This window comes from Lipophrys pholis, assembly GCF_963383615.2.
Source record: "Lipophrys pholis genome assembly, chromosome: 11".
Classification (NCBI taxonomy): Eukaryota; Metazoa; Chordata; class Actinopteri; order Blenniiformes; family Blenniidae; genus Lipophrys; species Lipophrys pholis.
Genome location: NC_137631.1, coordinates 11,663,026 through 11,684,983, shown reverse-complemented (window position 1 = coordinate 11,684,983; position 21,958 = coordinate 11,663,026). Strand labels below are relative to the sequence as shown.

General features: G+C 41.5%; 1 long non-coding RNA gene across 2 annotated transcripts in view; it reads left to right on the top strand.

The window, feature by feature from the left end:
• Window positions 1–1,896: 1,896 nt before the first annotated feature.
• Window positions 1,897–21,958, top strand: part of LOC308116946 — a 38,968-nt gene continuing 18,906 nt past the window's right edge. Inside the window, exon 1 of one of the 2 annotated variants that reach the window (XR_013935806.1) lies at window positions 1,897–2,241. This is a non-coding gene — a long non-coding RNA (uncharacterized lncRNA). The remainder of the gene's footprint in view (window positions 2,242–21,958) is intronic. The other variant, XR_013935807.1, reaches the window with a different exon arrangement.

Below are 21,958 nucleotides of genomic sequence, written 5' to 3'. Positions count from 1 at the left end.
GTTGCTTGCGCCGGCGGTGCACCGGGATCAAAACGATCATTAATGTCACCTCAACGTGAGAGGTGGTGTACGCTCACTATCAGGAGGCCTAAGTGGCTTGGCTTTGGAGTAAAACATGTTGCTGGGCAAATTTTGTGTGTGCGTGTGCGTGTGCGTGTGCGTGTGCGTGTGCGTGTGCGTGTGCGTGTGTGTGTGCGTGTGTGTGTGTGTGTGTGTGTGTGTGTGTGTGTGTGTGTGTGTGTGTGTGTGTGTGGCCGGGGCTCAAAAGTCAGCGCAGCCTGTTTATTGTCTGTCATGTCTGGTATTTTGAAGCAGTTCGTGCAACAGGTGCAACTCAGGATACAGTGAGAGTGAGCTATTCTGAGTGGGAGCTCAAGTCACCATTCAGACATCTCTGAGGAGGCCACTCAGTCTGTCTGACGATTGCGGCGGGAATTACTCGACTGCTCAAGTGCACACTGCACAGAGGAAGCCGGGTGCTTGACTGCTGACAAAAGAGAATGTGTTCATTCCAAAATCTCCTGACAAATGCAGATGGAAATAAATATATTCATGTATTATTGTTGTGAGGGAGCTTGCATGCGACTTGCATTGCATGTTACTAGGGTTTTCAATAGAGCCTCAAAAAACATGAAGCCCCTCCAACTCTCATCTGGACATATGTCATGCCAGGTATTAACTTTGTTTTTCCAGTTGTCGTTAATTGCTGTTGGGATCTACATGCAATAAAAATAATGGATATTTTCATGCTACTTGATGTTTCATTATTAAAACACACAGAAAGTAATTCAATATAGTGAGTAACTGCGTAAGTATAAACATGTGGTTTTACAGTAGTGCTTATTTTATGAGTTTGTCTCCATTGAATTTACAGTAAAGGCTGCGATAACATTTTGTTTTAATAATATTATTAGTTTTATCCTTAAAATAAATAAAATCATGCTGAGAAAAAGGAATCTGAGCCCAAGTGTTTTTCCTAATATATAGTTTTATGAAATCGTGTTGGGCTGCAAATAAAGTGTGCAAACCAGAGTCAGTTGTAAATATGGCTCGGATAAAATCACCCTTCACAATAGATTTTGTTCAATGTGAATTCTTTGCAGGTGTTTGTCTTCTTAAACAATACTGCATGCTTGACACAAGTGCTTTAGATAACCGGGTGCTTTCAAAGATTACGATGAAGAATGAAACAACTCTTATTTGACATCAACTTTTCTCTTGGTCGATTTATCAGTCATAAAGTGTAGTAAGAAACTGCAACCCTCAGTATTGTTTCCATCCATTTTGCATTATTATTAGCTCTGCATGCTATTGAGAATACTATTATTATTATTATTATTATTATTACAGCTCTATGGTCACCTCGTGAAGAAAACCCTGCATAACTTCCCTCCCCGCACCTTGCACTGTAGGTCAGTGCCTAACATTCTCAGTAGAGCAGATGTGTGTTATGGATCACTCATCCAGTGTCAAATATTAGCTCCTTCTCAACTGACCAGATGACACAACTCACCCTGCGGAGGCACCATAGCCTCACACCACCATCAAACTCTGTGACCAACGATCCAAATCCTGCGCAGAAACAAGTTGCAGAAAATAGAGCACAGCCAGATAAACATTTTTTTGGTGCTTCCCGATTGTCTGCGAAGTCCACACAGCACCCCCCCCCCCCCCCCCCCCCCCCCCCCCCCAGCCCTCCGTCACTCCCTCAGTGTCATTTGCGATAACAAGTTGTGTTGCAGTGACGCTTCCGTGCGGAGATGTTGGGGACAGAGCGCGCGCAGAGCATCGGATGAGCCAGATGAGAGGCTTTCACCGGTGTGTGTGTGTGTGTGTGTGTGTGTGTGTGTGTGTGTGTGTGTGTGTGTGTGTGTGTGTGTGTGTGTGTGTGTGTGTGTGTTAAGCCTGTCCTCACGACAGCCGTCAGAGCGCCGCGCAGATTATAACCCGGCGGATCGCCACTTTCTCATCTATTTCAATTATTACGCGAACAGCAGCGGTGACACAATTATTCCATAAATTTCTTCTTCTTCTTCTTCTTCTTCCTTTTTTTCTTTTTTCTTTTAGCTGTCAGCTCCTTTACAAAAGAACAGAACAGAAGAAAGACCGTCAGCAGGCAGAAGCTGCGGAGAGGGAAGCCTGAATGTGGCACTTTGTTTGAGGGTTTCCTCTCTTTGCCTGTTGCGCTTTGGACGCATAAAAGGAGTCTTCCAGCTGAGCAGCACATGGTGCGTTGTTGTGGTAAGTCGCTTTTTCTTTCCTCCTGCTGCACGCGTTTAAAATGTCGTGACTCAATATTAAAAAAAAAAAAAATAATAAAAGATCAAATTAATCGACATCGTGACGAATAATTGGACATTTTGACAGATTAGCCTTGGGAATATGATGACCATGATACTGTAATTATTGTGGGAGGTGTAGTTTGTTTGTACTCTGTGGAGACTTGTAGGCACGTTTGGTCATTTTTTCTTTAAAGTCACAGTTTGGAAAAAACAAAACAAAGAAAAAACTAAAAAAACAAAAAACACTGGGACACAAATAATTGGTTAGAGATCATCACATTTAATGTCTCTTTTTAATTTTTTAGATCGCTCAAGTGGAATTTTTTTGTTGTTGCACATAGCCGCTTGAACTGAAAGCAAGTTGTGATGTATAAGTAAGTTACTTGCATAGTCGCTCTCTATAGTTCGTGTTCGGTTTTTGTAAGCATTGTCAGCATTTCTCGTGTGGCTTCACCTTTCAGTGTTAATGTGCACTGCTGGTGAGGGCTAACAAAGCTCAAGTACAGATGGGCTATTTTACTAAGTTAGACTACAGACGCTGTTAAATATTGATGGGGAAAGTATCAGACAGGATTGAAACAATATTTGATCACTTTTAATTTGATCGTTGTTTTAGACTGACCATGGAGGGTAGATATAGAAGCAGTTCAAGCATGAACTGAATCAATGTGGTAGGTTAGAAATATAATTTACTTCATATGAGTTGCACCTAGAAAGCACACTCTGTAAGACATTTTAAGCATATAATAGACAATAAAAGTAGTAAGGATGATGTAAAATGCGACTTTATATTGATCCCTCGTACTATTTTAGGGCCAATGATACTACAAGTGTGTATGTCAGCTGGCATACTATATCCTAGCGAAAAAAACATTAATAAAAAGTCAAATGCGTGAGCTCAGCAGTCAATTTGTTACACACTTTTTTTTTCTTCTTCAGTGGCCTGATTGTTCTACATGAGAAGTGTGATTGTGTTGCTTGTGACCCCTTTTATAGTTGTAGCACCGAAATCAATCTAATGTGATGGCCTGCTGCTAAAGGCTGCCTATAATCAGACTGTGGGGCTTTTACAGTGTCTCTGCAAAACAGAAACAACTGCAGCATGTTGATAATGACTTTTATATCCTCCATGAAAACGTTTCATTATTCACAGTTTTGGAATAGAGAAATGTTACTGATGAAGTGATCCAGTAACAGTTCTTGCACTGTGTCATGCTTTGAATTACAAAAAAACAAAACAATTCATTACTCAAACATCATTTAATCAGGTGCCCTCAACATACTTTAAAATTTTTTTTAATTATTTAAATTCTGAGTATATTTTTCCTGATAATGTACATCTTTTATGTACTGCATGTACTTATATTATTTCTATTATCAGTGACAGCACAGGCTTTTTAATCGTCCCTATAATGTCCAAACACATTCGCGTCTCAGCCCAAGTGTATACAAGTGTGTATGTGAGAGAGTTTTTGCGTTTTGTTTTGTTCTGCTTTTTGTTTGCTTTTTGATCTGTATCTTTTTTTGTTTGTAGCACTTTGGTTAATGTTTTGCAGGTGAGTTCAATAAATGCATGCTGGGCGAATCTTTAATTTACAGCAGCTTTTAAAGATTAGTGGCGAGCGCGAAGCAGCTCACAGACAATGGCAGAACAGACACAGTGACTTAGACTGACAGTAAAAATAAAACCAGCAACCTTCATAACTTTCTATTGCAGTGGATGTTTGTGTCTGGTGCCTCCAAATGGAAGTCTCAATATTTTTTCATTGGTTTTAGTTTGATCCGAGGTCATATGTGCAGCATGGCACGGGTGTCCCACAGAACAGCTGCACTAATATCCACCGGTGTTAATACCAGAACGGTTATGGTGGCATTAAATGTTAAGTGTCATCATTCGAAAGACTTTCAACTTTTCTTTTAGTCTAATGCTGCATGTTTATGAGGCACAGAATCCAAATCTCTTGTGAGACTTAACTGCATTATTACAAAGTGAACTTCACACAAGGATTTTTTCCAGATCCTTTTGTGTCCACACACAAAGGCCTGCGTTATAGGGACGGTGTATTTTCGGCTTTCAACATAGTTTTTTTATGTTGCTGTATTTATTTCAAAATGTTGTGCGTTTTTCATTGAGGGCCAGCATTTTTTATTTTTTTTTAAGGTAGCCTTTGTTGGTGATACACGGGCAGTGAGTAATAGGTTTCAGGTTTAGTTTTGGCGCAGCTGCAGCAGACTGTTGACCTCCATCCTGCAGTGGGAAGAATGAGCAGGTGAACACTGTCAGGCGGCTGAGCCAGACAAGCCAATAAACCATCCTCGGGACTACTGCTGACTGATGCAGAACTTGCTTGTAGTCCTTCCTCATTCCCCAGTTGTATTGCTACTACACTGAAAACCAAGTAAATGCGAAAAATGCTGTCCGTCCTGTAGGGTACAAGCTGTTAGTGTACACTGTAGAGTGCAGTACATGGAAAATGGCACTTACCCCTGTCGACTTTTCCGATTTGGGACTCCACGCATGTGTTTTTTCCCCTGTGACTTTGAAAATGTCTTTTAGAGCATTGCTTGTTTGTATGTGTGTCTGTGTTTGGAGCTTTTATGTGCATTACCTAATCCCAGTGTGTGCATAGAATCTGCAGCCATGGCTGTGCGACCGTGTGTGTGTGTGTGTGTGTGTGTGTGTGTGTGTGTGTGTGTGTGTGTGTGTGTGTGTGTGTGTGTGTGTGTGCGTGCGTGCACGCATCCTCCCTCCCTCTCCTCCCCCATCGCTTCCTTGTAAAGCTGACAGAGAGCACACTAAGTTCATCCAAGGACAGGGAAATGCTTTTCTTTCCAGTGTGAATCATTTTGGAAAAATGAGCCTCTGGACTGAATTGCCCTAGCAATTTGGCATGTTTCTCCATTCTGCTTTATTGTCTATTTTGGCTGAACTTGCAGTTCTTCATTTGACTGCCAAGAAAACTTCAGGTCCTATACAACAGGCAAAGCCAGTTTCTGAGTCAACCACAGTCTGTAAGCAAATAAAATAAATCTTACACACAAAAAAAAATTAAAAAATACTGCTGTAGCTTCCTGTTTAGATGTGATTTCCAAAGAGAAAAGAGAGGCTCATGTCGGTACTGTAAATCCAGTGTCCCTCACACCTGGGAACACACCTGGGAGCCCGGGAATACGCATAAGAAGAAGCTGGACAATACACCTCTATTCACTTTGCACTTCATGTAAATATGCAGACGGAGAATAATTTAACGTGCTTAAATTGGGACCCTTCCTCTTTTAAACAGCCTTCTTCTTAGTGGAGCATGGCTGCTTTCATGCAGTGTGGAAAAAAAACAACAACTCTTCAGTGCAGTGAAAAGAAAGTGGGAGTGAGGTGGGGTTGGGGGAGAGTAATTTTGTAGTCAGCCAGCCCCTTATAATTCTGCCCAACCACTACCCCCCCCCCCCCCCCTATCAGAGGGAGCAGTTGGGAGAGGGAGTGGCCTGTGTTGAGGTTTGGGTGAGCCAGTGGTGGGCCGTGGCAGCCGGCAGCTGGGCTCTCACTACCTTTATCCTCCAGCTCCAGTCTGAATTATGAAGGCTTGGGAATGGAAGCAAGCCTAATTACAATGACTGATTGCCTGTCTGTTGGCATTTCTCAGATGGTGATTGTCGTGTGTAGGATACAAGGGGAAGGAGGAGGGCCATTTCTCATTGGCTTTCCTCTTTCTTGCTCTTGCATGAGAACAGCCAGAGATTGAAATCTGATTGGTTGCAGAGAAAAGAGATGTTTCATGATTTGGCGAGGCAGAGCTGGAGGGGAGCCAGAGACAGGTGATGCTGCGCGGATGGTTGCTTTGTAGCCCACCCAGCCTTTTTTTTGGGGGGGGGGGGGGGGCGCGGTGTCATGAAGTCGTTTAAAAACTGCATCTTACATTGTACACAAGTAATAAACACATGGTACATTTCTGTGTACATTTAAATACCTTTTCAAATGTTTTCGACCTTAATAAAAGTCTGAGCTGGGCTTTGACTTCTTGATGTGCATCTTGGGTGTTTTCTTCATCTATATACCTCCGTCGATGTAAAACACAAATAAAAAAAAAAAAACGGAAAAGAAGAGGCCTTGAATTGGCCATTTGTATGTCAGCGGAGCACTCAGAGGTGTGATGTGTGTGTTAAGTGGGAGCTGGTTTGAGTTGGCCTGCCTTGCTTTGTCCAGTGCTTTGGCTTTTGTTCCTCCAGTAATGAATTGTGGAAGCCTCGGCTTCAGCTGGAGGGTCTCATAGCAACTGAAAAGGGAGAGGGAGAGCTGAAAAGGCCAGAGGAGAGCATGTGTTTCTTTCGAAAGGGCAAGACAGACCAGACCATCGTTTGAGCTTTTTTTTTTTCTTTTTTTTTTTTTTTGGTAAAGACGACAATTTTCACTGGACAATTCCCTCAATCTCGGGACAAAATCATTTTATCCTTTACTTCAAAGACAGAAATTGATTCCCTAGAATAATTATTACACAAGGCAAGATTTGAAAATTTCCAGGAAAATGACAGAACCTCAAAACGATCCACCACGAACGGCATAAAACAATGTGCTAATCTCAAATCTAAAATAATGTTGCCCTTGAAAATGAAGCAGGACTAAACAACCAAATGAATTACAAAATACCTTAATCATTTTTTTTACGTCACTACATTTCAAATGCTGGGACTTTTCCACTTCATGCCACACAGACAAACTGGTAAACAAATAAAGGCAAAGACTCCACAGATGATGGGACTTCAAGGGTATTTTGCGCAGAACAGAAGCCAACAAATTGTTTGAGTTTTAAAGGGCTAATCCAGAAAATCTCACATCAAAACTTTTTTTTTTTATGTTTTGTTTAAATACATGAGTTTTTTGTTCTTATTTAACTTCTGAAGTTTTTCTTCCCACATTCTGGCTGCAGTTTGATGTCCTTCAAACTGATGGAAATGCATGAAGCACAAACTTTTTTTTTTTTTACATTTCTCAGACAAAAGGAAGTCCAGTAGCAGTTCTGTATCTTTTCTAAAAAAGTCCAAAAAAACATTCCCTGCACTTTCACCATCCTCTAGCTCCTCAGTCGTGGTATTAATTAACCAGCATGTTGGATGTCCTGTAATGATACATTTGATTAAGTGAAATCCAGCACCGTTCTGTGGTCCTATCAGTTCTCAGGTCAGCCGGTAACTTTCACCTGTGTGTGTGTGTGTGTGCGTGCGTGCGTGCGTGCGTGCGTGCGTGCGTGCGTGCGTGCGTGCGTGCGTGCGTGCGTGCGTGCGTGCGTGCGTGCGTGCGTGTGTGTGTGTTTGTGTGTGTGTGTGTGTGTACAAACGTGCATTTGATTATGGTTGTGCATTCACACCAGGCCACTTCTTTATTAACCAGCAGCCAGTGTTGAAGCCTGGCCATGTTTGCCCTGTGACCCAGACACTACCTGTCTGCTGCCATGGTTACGGAGACAGAGCAGGTTTAGTGGCCTGACTCCAGGGATTACTTTCCCTGGTCTTAACAATCAGGCCTGTGCCCCAGTGACTGTAAAATGGACCAGACTGCACCCTAACAGTTAAGAGCGCTCCACAGTGCGCCCCAGTGGCCTTTAAAACTGTCCTAAGTGCAGTGAGAGGGATTAGAACCGTACAACGTAATTGTTCTGGTGTCAGTGACTGTCCCTCTGTGATCAGGTTCACTTGTAGTGATTAGCTCTCATAAATGAAAGAGCTCGCAATGTTCACCTGATACAGGTCTGCAGTGCTTCAGTTGTACACACATGTTGAATCAGTTCTCATTCAGAGCTGAAGATTTTATTACCAGCTATGAATTTGGATTTGTAAACATGTGCTGACTTTGTGTGTGTGTATGTGTGTGTGTGTGTGTGTGTTTGCCTTAACAGAGCAAGACATCAGACTGAATGTATTTTAAGCACTCTTCATTCACACAAAAAAAACATCAACACAAATAGACATCAATAGAAATCAATAATATCAAAATACAGGCTAGTTTTTACGTTTTTGAAACGTTTTTTTTTTCCAACTTTGTAGTCTTCTGAATAGTTCGATTTTAGAATCGCACAATCTTTGATAAACTATGTCAAGACAACTTTATTAATAGACTGTCATTTTTATACCATTTAAAGTAAAAACATGCAAACCATCATCTCATGTTAATAAGGGTACATTAATACCAACAAACCGAAAAAAAGAGAATGCTATTGAAAAGAGAATTCTTTTATAATAATTCAACTCAAAGTCAACTTTTAGACTCATCAAATGTTATATGACTTATTTGCCTAATCTTTCAAGGGCTTTATGCTTTATTCATTAGAATTATAGCTAATAAAAAAATGTAGTTTCTAAAAAGAAAACAATATTTCATGAAATCAGATGTTTAATTTTTTTCAATAAGAGGCATTAATTTCGGCCTTTTATTAAAGACAAAACAACAACAAATGAATGCTGAATGTTTTAGTTCCTAAGCTGTAATAAATCACCGACAAAACATTGCTTTATTTTATGGTATTGTAATTTTGTTCTGATGCACCTGTAAAAGATGAACTCTTTTTATTATTATAAATACCCGACAATACAAATCTGCACCTTAATATTAATTATAACTGAATTACCACCAAACCTTCTCTGACTCCATCTCTACTTTTAGAGCTTCATTGTTATATAGATTAAACTGATGTGATTTTCTGGAATTCTTAATGGGAATGAGGTCGCCCAGCCTTGTGACTTCCGGCTATGACCGCAAGCAACATTAGTTACGGTGTGACTTGGTTACCTCTGTGAATGTTTGAGAAGGATTATTCAGGGTTTTTTTTTTTTTTTAATCCAGGTTTGCCATTAAAGTTAAAGTTCTTGTGTCATTCTGGCTCATTCTCTCTGTGTCCGCGACCTTGCAAACAATTGAAAATGTTTGTAGGACTTCTTCTGCCACCTACCTTGAGAGCTGGATCTTGTCTGCCTGCCCAGATTGGCGATGACATTTTTATTGCAGTTCGCTCACTGTTCATTGTTATTTATGCTGATTTGGTTCCGTGGTCGTATGCTCAGGCTAGAAGCCCCGCACGGCGGCGGAGTTGGCTGTGGGAGCTGAAGCTCTGTGTGTTCTGGCTCAGATGTTTTTGTGACTTAGCAAAATCACAAAGGCCTCTCTTATTCTCTCCAGTGACTTGCAGTCTTGCAGGTGTCCACCAGATGCTGCAGGCAGCCTGCACTGTCCCTGGCATGTCATCCAAAGTAAGCTCTAATATCCACTTTATTGCAAAAGCTTGCAACCGTTTCCATGGCATTAGGATTAAATGTAATTTAGTTGTGCGTCTTAGAAAATAGGCTCCATTTGAAGTCACTAAGTGGCTTTGATGATGCATCTGCAACAAAAAAAAAAGTAGACGTTGGGCAGTGTGATTGAAGATGTTCCTTTTTAGGCCAGTGATAATTTATTTATTTAGTTTTTGTGGTGACATGATGAAAGAAGACGTATGGTATAAAATGTTATTATATGTCAGCGATAACCACTTATTAGCAGAGTTAACAGTTTTTTTCCCCCAGCTGCAGCCTTAGCATTGTAAATACACTTCAAAGGTTTCGTGAGACGCTTCAGATATTGATGGCCATAATTAAAGACTTTGTTCTGACAGTGTAATATAGGATGGTGCGTCAACCTGATCGATGCAAAGCGAGATGAAGTCGTATCTCCTGTCGTGCCAAGTAACTTCACAGTTAACTTTGCGAACAAAGCTCGCACCGCCACAAGGCATGCTGGGAAGTTTGGCTGCCGGTGAAAGTGCCTGCCAGCATCCAGTGAGCGCCTCTGAAAATCTTTGCAAGGGCTGAAAAGGAAGTTTGAAAGTGGACGTAAGCGGAGCGCTGACGCAGGGAGCTCTCACAGCTGTAGGCTCGGCCTTCTCTTAAAGAGACACCGGCGAGGCATTCCTCAGACGTGGAAATGTGGCCGCGCCGTTTCAAACGCACCCCGAATGCAAAGTCTAATAATAAATGTCTCACTTTTTTTTTTTTTATTAAGCATCGATTTTGACTCGAGAAACATTTAATATGGTGCAGTACTAAACTGAAAATCACCGATTAACATGAATTTATTCAATTAAACTCCCATTATCAAACCATACCGACTGCAGAGCAGTGTTTAGCTGGAACTTGGTTGGAGAATAACGAGGCTGAATACATTTTTATGGGACGGTTTTGAAAGACAAATGTGGCATTGCATTTACAAGTTTCTATTTAGTTTATCGAATGTAACAAGCCGTGATATGCTGGGATCAGTTGGTGGAGCGGTATCCAAACGTTTATGGTCCGATCCCTGTAAACATGGTGTCTATGGGCTGGATGCCCAAGTTGCTCCCAGTGGTGTGTGACACCTTTACATGCCAGTGTGTGTCTTTGTGTGGGAGGAAGCATGTGTGCTAAAGCAGTGAATTAAGCTTTATAGACGAAACTCCATTCACATTTCACCGTCTATTAAAAGCTTTCTTTCTTTGTTTTCTGCTCAGTGACACAGTGTTTCTGGAATGTAACCTTTAATCTCTTCAACACCATGAAAACATGCAAGAGGACAACAACTTGAACACTATTTATCTTAGTATTATCTTCAAGTAGGGTTTTATTGCAGGAGTTGTTCAATATTACTTTAAAAAAAACATGTTTTTCTTTCTTAACCCTACAAGTGATAATCTGTCAGCAGGATGGAAATGTGAGGGTCAGGGGTCACTGACATACTGAAGCACATTTTAAAAACAAGATTCATTGTCTGTGTAAAATTAAAATGAGCTATATTACAAACTTTAGTGGAAAGCCATTAGTGCAACAGTTACATACTATAAATATTTATGAAAATAAAAGATCTGACTTCTAAGATCTCAGCAGCTTTGACCAATATTACATTTTAAACTTGCTTTTAACCAAAAATTACAACTTCTAATGATAATTTAAAAAAGAAACAACAACCTTAATAAACCATTCATTTTTGCTTTTTAATACCATCATTGCTACTCTTTGTACATGTTTGGTGCGTAATGCCGACATTTGTAATTGAGGATTTCTGATCTCACGATGATGCTGAGCACATGCTCAGTGTACGGGGCAGTGTGGGCTTAGCATTGCCAACCACAGGACGGTAGTGTTGGTCAGCTTTGTGCTTTGGAGGCAGCCAACTCTCAGCTTAACGCAGAGGTAGAGCAGCCCGGAGGCTCTAAAGCCTTCATTTCCTTGCTCCCTCCTTTGGCTCACTCCCACATTGTGCCATTCAGAGTGCGGGCCATATATTCACCCTGCTCCGGGCACTCCACCATTGTGACAGTGAGTTCATTGGAAAAGCCTTCAGGAGTTTTTTGGTGCAAGCCAGTCAGCACTATTCGCATTCGTTTCAGTCTCAATGATTTTACAGGTCAATTGAGACAGACGGATACTGAACCTGCTGCAGTTTTCCTCCTCACTGTCATCTCCATCGTTCTCTGGTCTCTGTTTTACAGTTTGAATATTTTGCGAATGTCTCCTGGCTCAAGAAGGTGTAATATATTAGATCTACTGCAAGACATAAGCGGGTCAAACGAATCCAAGCCAAGATACTTTCATGTATTGATTTCATTTAGAGAATGAACTCAAGTCCAGAAACTAAAAGGGAATGGTAAAGTAGGTTTTCTCACCCACTGTGAACTAGCCGAGTGTTATTTTTTTATACATGTCTTCATACTTTTATTGTTGTTAATTTCGTTTAAGTACTATTAGAATTGGTACTCCCTATTGCAGGCAAGCATACCTCTCTATCTCCTTTTGCCTTTTGATTTTGAGCAAAATAAATCCGTTTTCACCAAGTACAGCATGGGGATTCAGATAGAGGAGGAAGGGCAAGGTGAAATGACAGCCTTTCATTCATGGCCTTCTGGTAGGTTGGATGAAAGAAAAGCCAGGCACGTGTTGTATATTTCTCATTGGGTATGATGCAAACATACAATATACAGCAGCTGAGATGCTGTACATTTCAATAATGTCAAACAGCTCAAGTTTTCTTTTTTTCTGATTTTCTGAAAGGTTATGGCTTTTTTACAAATTTAGCATACTCTGATGGCTTTCCCAGTTCTTCAATATAAATGTAACTTATGGATATTGTTCAGAAAATATTGCTATTGTGGTTTGTAGTGGGGTTAATATTAACTTTGCAAAATGACTGATGGGGTCTGAACCACAGCATGACATGAACTGTAGTCAGGATTTGATGGTTAATGTTTTTTTTTATTCATCACATTTTATTTGTGGATTAGGTGAGTCAACGTATTCTATTCTATTCTATTCTATTCTATTCTATTCTATTCTATTCTATTCTATTCTATTCTATTCTGAATATTGTTGCATGTACGTTTGTGACAATACAAGGGTTGGAGCACTGAGAAAGTTTCTTATATACTTCTATGTAAAACTCCAGTGTAGACATAATCTCATTCCCCCTTTTGATCTGTGGCGACCCCCACAGTGGGATCTCGGACCCTAGTGTAGAACTGTGGTTTACACCCGTTAACAGTCAACAGTCAGGCTATAAAATTGCTCCCTGCTAATTGAATAGATGCTCTTTTTGGATGTGTGTCACATAAAACCTAGTTTGTTTCTTCAAAATTTCTCTTTAGTACCTGTAGCACATGAGTCATTCTGACTGTGGATCCCATCCATCCATCCACCAATCCATCCATCCATCCATCCTCTCTACCACTGATTCTGTTCAGCGTCACGGGGCGCTGGTGCCGATCCCAGCTTACTGTGGGCGAGAGCAGGTTACGGACATACTGGACCCGCCACCAGTCTGTCACAGGGCAAACACACATAGACAAACAACCACACATGCTCACAATCACACCTCGGGGCAACCTTAACGTCACCAATTGACCTCACATGAATGTTTTTGGACTGTGGGAGGAAACTGTAGTACCTGGAGGAAACCCCACGCACACACAAGGAGAACATACAATCTCCATATCTAAAGGCCCCGGGCTGTACTTGAACCCACGACCTTCTCGCTGTGAGGCGAGAGAGCGCTCACCGCCGCGGCCCCACTGTGGATCCCAAAACAAAAACAATTTAATGCCAATTTTGTAGTGCATGCTCAACATAAAGCACAAAGTATTTTGCCGTTTCGAACCAAGAAGGTTATCTCAGGCTTTCCGTGAGTTATGACCTCTTAAGGAGCCTTAGTTTATAACGTGATTGACCACCATTGTCAAAAAAAACACAAAGTCATGAGTTTTTTCAAGGCCATGAAATTGTGCTATGGTGGGGGTGGGAAACTGCTGATTCCCCGGGTCCTGCTAACAAGCAGACTACAGCGAGTTAATTAGTTCACTAGTTAGCTAAGATTAACTCATTAGCTATCAGGCATGTTTGTTAATGGATCCCCTGGCAGATCCCTCCCAAAGCAAACTCGGCACTTCTTTTCTCCACTTTTTTAATTCTACATTTGAAAATGATCAACTCAGCAGTTTTCTAAATGATGACACGCGGTTATCGTGACTGTTATTACGGAGGTTTGCTGTCCATCTGGGAGAGCTGCACCAGGGATTGAGTGTTATGATGTCCCGATCGGGGGGAGTTTTAAAAGGATGTGACGTCTTGTCAGCAGACGGGATGTCAGTGGGAGTCACCTCGGCGCAGAGGGGAGAGGTGGCATGAGGACACTTTCAGTATTTAACACTCTCATCCAGACACGGGCAGATTACATCCTTAACAGCTCAACGATAAAAGTGCCGACAGAGGCATCTGTTTCGGCGAACGCAGTTGAACCTGAACTTGAAAGTGGATGTTCTTTTCCAACCTTGATTGTTTACCCGATCATTTTCACCTCGTCAAAGCTACAGCTGTGGTCGAGCAATGCTTATGTTTGGGTGTTTAACCTGTTGGGGGCATGTGATACTATTAAAAAGAAGTAGGTTAAGCTTGTCTAAGCTTATAAGCTTTCATTAGTATCAGATAAGTTTTACATAATTTCTTGTACTTATTTGAACTCTACACTTGTTTGACTGAACGTCTGGGATTTTCTTTTTTTTACTCTGGTCCACTTGTTGGACCATTAGAGGACTCACTCTGTGGTTCCCCTCTTGAGTTACCAGTGCCTGTATCCTCTCAGCTCGACTTGTGGCCCCTCCTTCCTAATGTATGAACCTGGCAGGGCCAGGACAGCTTGGTTCTCCTTTTCCGTGCCCCATCCCCCATCAGACACAGTGATGGCACTCAGTGCCAGAGACACCCCTCCCTCCCCTCTCTTCCCTTCACCAACACTCTTCTCTCCTCTCCGCCCTCCCTTCCCTCTCTGCCGCAGGCAGACCCAGGCATGGGATCTCCATCTGTGCACAAAGGAGCCTCCTCTATCTGCATACGCTGCACATAAAAGGGCCTTTTGTCATGAGCTCTGCACACATGACCGTCCGCCTTTCACCCCGCTGGAAAAAAAAAATCACTCTCTCCAGCAGTCCAACCCCACCCCCAACACCAGACTCAAGCCCCCGTCCCCCGACCCCCACCACGCCAGATTTTCGTCTGCGGAGAGGGCGAGAGAGGGAGAGAGAGAGGGAGAGAGATCTACTCTGAACTTTGTTAAACAGAGACAACCGTCAGATGGGGCTGCTTCCATCACTACACCAAAATCCCTTCTTTTTTTTTTTGTCTTTTTCATTTACCCCTGTAACTCTGTCTGCCTCCTCTTTCTCTCTTCTGGGGTCCTCATGTGCTCTCACAGCAGCATCACATTATAGCATCTGCCATGCTGAAATATGAATGTGCTCTCCTTTTTTGCTGTCTCTCTTCCTTTCTGCAGTGTCTGACATTTAAGGGGCATTAGTGGTTGGTTCTGTGCCAGGTTATCATCCACCCCCCCCCCCCCCCCCCCCCCCCCACACCCCATTACAGAGGCACAGGCTCAATTGACAGCAGTCCGAGAGCTGAAGCTTTTCTCTCTCCCTCTCATTTGAGTGCCTCCTGCCTTTTAACCCCCCAGCCTCATGCTGCTCAGCAGAGCCAGGGGTATTTGTAATGTGTGGAGATAATGGCAAAAAAATTGTCTTCACACGTGAGAACCCGCACCGAGGCAAGACAAGGTAGAATTCACCAACAATTGGGAGACAAGTGGGCTACGCGCCATTTTGGCCGGTGAAGATGACAGATATTGGTGTTGAGGGATATTGAGTCAGGGTGGGGACAGTGTAAAACACAGAGGCAGGCTAATACACCCTGTCAAGTGCACGGGTGCTGCCACAAAATACGCTTTCCTCAGCATTTCCTTTGAAACAGACACGGCCCTGATGCCTTGCTCCCAGCCAAACGAGTGTGGATTTTGGAAAGCCCGCGAGCTCATCTTGCTGTCGCTGCACACAGGCCTGTGGCGGAACGGAAGGATAAGATTGACTTCTGCCTTCACCACCATGTCCTCTGCATGACCCTCTGCCTCTCTTAGCCCATGCGAGAGGTCAGAGGCTGTCATGCCGCAGTTTCCCCGGCATACTGTCGACACCTTTAGACCAGCGGTGATGGTGGAGATGGGTGGACCATTAAGACTCATAATAACGTGAATATATGACAGAAACCACAATATTTTTTTTGTATACTTAGCTGAAATTACTTTATTTTGACAATTCCAGTGAAAATATAGTGGGGGTATTTGACCTAAATAAAATATTGAAATAAGTATGACATCAGTAGTACAATATGCTGCAGAAATTGTAATGTACTGGACCCACAGTGTCCGTACCCACAGTCTGGAGGCAACACTTGGTGTAACGTGCTTGTCCTCAGAGGATCAAGCTGTACTGTCTTGCACTTGCTACTCTGTTTTAATGCAAAGTAACAGAATGAGTCACAGATACTGGACACGCTCTGTCCACTTGAAGACACTGTGCATTTGTCCTTAAAGTGCATAAGAAGCAGTCCTCATTAATGCATCGTGAAAGGTCATTTTTAAGGTAATGACTCCATATGACAAACTAATAAACACTACTTAAACGCATGCAGTTTGACAACCCACGACTCCATATGTATCCTCAATAACATATTAGTTTGCTCTTTTGAAAAAGGTTATATTTTGCAGAAATCGAAAGAGCCTCTAAATTCCCAGCAGAAAACTGATGCAGTGCAACTTTTGTTTAAGCAGCTGTCCTGTATAGCGTTACACAGATAAATATCCTGCTAATAACATTATGCATATCAATTATAGTCTCGTGGAATTTGACCTAATCAGTAATATTCTCCATGCCACTTTTAAATCAGCGTCAGGTATGTGCACTCCTGCAGAAATGGAAATATGAAGCTCATTAAATTGCGCTGCAGAGATGGGAACCGTAATGTTTCCTCATTTACTTGTTTTCTGAGTGAAGCTCTTTTTTTTCTTCATCGAGAGCAAATGTTTAGTGTGGCAATGAGTTGGACGAAAGTGCTGTGCAGTGATTCACTGGAAAGCTCAGCAGAAGGCACCGGGTAGGAGAGCATGTTTATAAAAAACGATATTGTGCATCGGGTGCATGTTTTGCGTCTCTCAGTGGAGCAAGAATGCTAAAAGAGTGTGTAAGAAAACATCACAGCATGTGCAAAGTGCTTGTCGAGGCGGCTGAAACACTGAGTGCATATGGCTCGGGCGGTCGGACTCCTTGCAGCCCCGCGGCGCAGATATACAGGCAGTGTGGCGTGGCCCCTAAAATGCCAGGGCTGTGTGCACTCCTGGCTTAGTGATGAGGAAGAATAAAACAAAATGGCCAGCAGGTTTTTAGTAGCCCTCGGGGGGGGGGGGGGGGGGGGGGGGTTCAGTTTTCATCCACTGCAAAGGGAGAGTGCAGGTATGTAGAAGCCCGACACAGCTAGTCAAGTGCACGGAGAAGGAGAATTTACTTTTTTTATTAGCACGTGTCATTGACTTTGGAGAATTTGTCCCTGGCACCTCAGTTAACTGGGTGCTGCAGATCAGTGTGTTCGCAGTACCGTTCAGCTCACGCCAGATGATTTTCAGACTTTTCAGCTTTTTCTCTCTATTACACTTTTGTTTTTTTTTAAATATAAAAATGAATCAATAAACTATGCTTTAGTGTAGAAAATGAACTTTTACTTTTCATCCAAATTGTTTTTGTGCCGGATTTTGCAATCGTGCACTTTTAAATTATAGGCTGAACTTGTGATTTAAATAAAAGGACAGAAAGCAGAAAACCAGAATATATCAGAGCTTCATTTTGGTCTTGTGAAAATAGATTGCTTCAAAAAAGCAAGCGAGCACCACGTTATAACGTCTCACCTACCCTCTTTACGTCTTAATGCATTTTGTAAAGAAATCTTAATTTAATTTCTTTTACAGCATCTGTGATGCAAAGTGTTTACAAGTCAGTTTTAATTCTCCATCAGTGCCATTCTAATGTATTGTTATCAAAATGTAATATACAGTATGGAGGTGATGGTAGTTTAATGTGGATTTGTTTTGCCTGAGCTGCCCTGGTTTAGTGCTGCCATACGACCGTGGCCCTGATCCAGTAAAATGTGTCTCGATGTCGAGGGGCTGCCAAAAGTAGCCTGCTTGTTAGTTACAGTTAGGGCGCGTCCCTCCTAGGATAGGTTGTCCACTCCGAGGTCTGATATCGAATAGGTCCCGTAATTTCCAGCCTGTTCCCAGGAGAAGCTCTCCCTCTGCTCTTTTTCCTCTCTCTCTCTCTCTCTCTCTCTCTCTCTCTCTCTCTCTCTCTCTCTCTCTCTCTCTCTCTCCCTCCTCTTCTTCTTCCGTCAGCGTCCTGGGAGAAACAACAAGGTGAGCCCATTCCTGCCTTCAAAAAACGTATTTCTTCTCGTTCAGGTGTATCCATCCACAACTTTCATTCATGATTCGGTCAAAAACAGCTTGTTTCTTCTAAAACTTCATATTTGTGAAGCCTTGAGATGTGAATCATTTGACATTTCAGGAAAAGTTACCAGAACTAAAGTTTTGTTAAACAGGTCATCGCCTAAATGTCTGTTGCATTTCTTAGTGATAAATTGGAAATGTATTATGTTTTGAAATATGTGAAAGACGAGAAAAAAGTGATTCGGGTGCAGATAACATGTTGTATGTATTAATACTAATGCTTTTTTTTTTTTAATCGAGTAAAAGATTTGAGTTTGAAAATGGAACTTGTGTCTATAATATGAAAAAAATTTGTCTTTAATGTTCATGTAACAGCTGCATGAATGTCAGAGTAATTTTCTATTTATTATTGGTAGTTTTAAGCAATTAATGAAATTCTTAAAAAAAAAAAAAAAAAAGTTTTAACACAAGGAAATGTAAATATATCTTGTAATCACCTATACGGAAGTTCTATATGTACTACGCTGGAATTCTACTTATTTTGCTGAAGGAAAGTTTCTATAATTAAAATGTTGACACCTTACCGAACATTTGTTAAACAAATGGGAATTTCTAGTATTTTACCGACACATCCTCCATGTAATCAATCTAACTTAAAAGGAAGAATAACATAAGCGATGTATTTCGCAATTTATAAAATCAGTTGTCGAGTATTTGTTCTTGTGAAAATAATTTTCTTGTTGATTGATTTTTATTTGTTAGATAGCACTCGAAACTTCTAAATTAGCCTTTTCATTCTTATAAAATCAACATAGAAAAAAATTATCAAAATTAAATTCCACTGTCGACCAAACAATATGTGTAATATCTACTTTTATTACTTTAAAACAACCTGTGGAAAAATAGGAATTAAACCTTCTCTTTAGATAAATGTTGCAGGAAAGAAATCCCCCATTATTATTCAATTTCCATGAAATTAATATCCCCATTTTTTCCATGTCAGAACGAGATCCAAATTATTTTAAAAGCAATTAAAAAACTTAATGAGCTATTCCCAGCTTGTACTTTCTGGGCTCGGAGGGTTAAATTAGCAGAGCACTACAGTTTGCTTTTACCTCTCTATTGATGCAAAAGTAATGTTTGAATTACGCAGGATGAACCTGTGAAGAAATGCCCCACCCCCCCTTTTTTTTTTTTTTGCTTTGTAATATTCGGGACATTATCTGAGGAACTTTTTTCAAATTATATTAAACATGAGAACTGCGCATGTCTCATTTCCACCATTTTAAGATGAGAACTTTATTACACGTGCAACCATTTTAGAAACTTCAGTTGCCCATGTTATTTTTAGATGAAAACTGCTTGTTTTTTCTTTTCTTTTTCTTTTTTTTCTTTTTATTCAAAATTGTGCTGCAGAAAATTTCAGCAGTCGGACAGCTGATGCAAGTCATACAAGCTTGATTTCTGAGTCGGAGTTGATTGTTATTCCCATACTGTGTAGTTTAAATACTGACTTTTTTTTGTTCATACTCCTCCAGACAAATGTCTGTGCTGCACCTTGCAGTGACACTCCCTCTTTCCTCACGCCTGCCTCTGTGTCCGTGTGTCTGTGTTTGTGTCTGAGCAGAAAGTGGTGGTCACACTTGGCTGCCTAAGGTGACTGGTTGGGTCAAAGGTCAGGTTGTGTTAATACGAAGTGATGTGCTTGCCCTGGGACCTCGGTCCCTTGAGGGATAACCCCCTAATCGGCATTAGTTAATGTGTTGGTAATCTTTACCTTCTTAAAGCAAACAGCAGAGGAACAGTCAATGGGCCCGCTTGGCCTCCCATGTAACTCTTTTGACCCCGGGGTCATGGCCTTTGTTCCCTGCTCGATGGGGAGTGCCCTCAGAGGTCTCGGGTGTAATAGAGAAGTTGTTTAGACACGTGCAGGGCTTAAGCAAGACCACCTCACAGACTCGGCTTCTGCTCCTGGAGCGAATAAAGTCTTCCCTCGCATCGGAGGGATACTTTGTGGTTTGCTTTCATCTTCCTTGTATAAGTCCATTAAAGAATCCCTGTGTCCTCACGCGCTACATATCATGTCCAAGATGTTGATGTAGCGGCGGTTGCTGAGTAAGCGCAGAGCGCAGCCCTCTCTCACTCCCCTCCTTCAAACTTCCTAATGCCTCCTTGATGTTTGCAAATGCTCCAGTGCCACACGTTGTTTGTGTGTGTGTGGATCTCCTGCACACTGCGGTTCCCCTTCACTCTCTTCGTTGCTTCCTGCAGCGCGAAAAAGGAGTCGCCACAAAAACAGCGTCTTTGTAGTCTGTCCTCATCCTGTGCACTCGGTTGAAGTCTTCCAGTGTTTACACAAGCGCTGACAAATGTCTTTATGTGTTTAGTTTGTTGCCCTGACTTCAAAAGACAACAGCGCAGGTACTTATAGGTCAGGAACACTGAGAATAACAGTTTATTTAAGTCTTCAATATCCATAAATTAACTTAGAGTAAAGAATTGGAGCGGTTTTCATTAGACTCTATTCACAATGTACAGCACTAAGATTGCAAACACATGTATATTTCATCCATTCAAATTGCATCTAATCCCTCTTTGAGATATTATAATACGAGTTGTATAATTTTATAGGCAAATAAAGTCAGTTGTCATCTGATGTTTTATACTAAAACTAACAAACATGTCTGGTTTACAAATGGTTTTCTTTTGAACAATTATAGACCAGTTGAGTTTCTTTCCATAGCACCGTTCAGACAGGCAGTCAAATTGCTTTGCAAGAACCTTAAAAGACGTTAAAATAAAACAATAACGAAACACCAGAATTCCAGATTACAGCCGGATGATATCGAGGAGAGTGTCTCACATGGCGCCGCCTCTGCCATTTTGTTCCACATCACAGTATCAATGGGAGTGATTGACTGATTTGGTATCACACAGACGTATCAGCCTCACACTGCTTCAAAAAAAACCTCTCGTTTTCTCAGCCATTATCTTTCAAGTCTGCACATTGAAGAACCGTTCTTGCATTTCATATGAATGAGAAAGTCATTTTATGATGCTATACTGAATAAATAATCGGTGTGAAAATAAGTCAAAACTGATTTTATTTGTCATTTCCGGGGAGATGTATCCCACGAACGCATTTTTAAAATTCCTTTGTACTTGTTCCTAAAATAGACCAACATTAATTAATAATTGTGAAGCACTCCAGATAGCTCGGACGAATAGTAAATAAAATTTGCTGCCGACACAAAAGTAAAACTTCATCCTTAAATGTGCTGTGTTTCATGCACACTCAGCAAGAAAAAGGAAGCACTGTAACAACTAAATCGAATCTAATATAATTCAGATTATTCCCAAATAAGGTCCGCTAACATGCATGAAAACTTTATACATTGAAGCCACGATGAAGTCATGGGCTCCTCAATTGGCTAAAATGCATGGCGAGATGTGACGTACAGCTGCACTCGTTCTAATAGCTCCTGCCAGTGTGGACGCATTGGATCCAACACATCCAAGTTGAATTAATGTTTGCATTTTTTAATCTCGCCACCGGCACATCATTTCTGACCACCTGCGATTTTTTTTTTTTTTTTTTTTTTTTTTTTACTGAAACCTGTCGAGTAACAAGGAGAGTGCAGCAGGGCTCCAGTGGTTTTCTTTTGTACATGCAGAGTCCAGTCTGCGTGGAGAGAGGAAGAGAGAGCCAGAGAGGAACAGGGTGGTGGCCGTGCTATGAAAGCAGCCCTCACAAACTGCGCAGCCTGAAGCAGTAGCAGCCATGTTAGACAAATTTGCGTGAGCCCCAGCCCCACTAATAATGCGGCGCCCTCCAAAACCAACAGAAAGTTTTCACAGAGTAGGTAAGAAA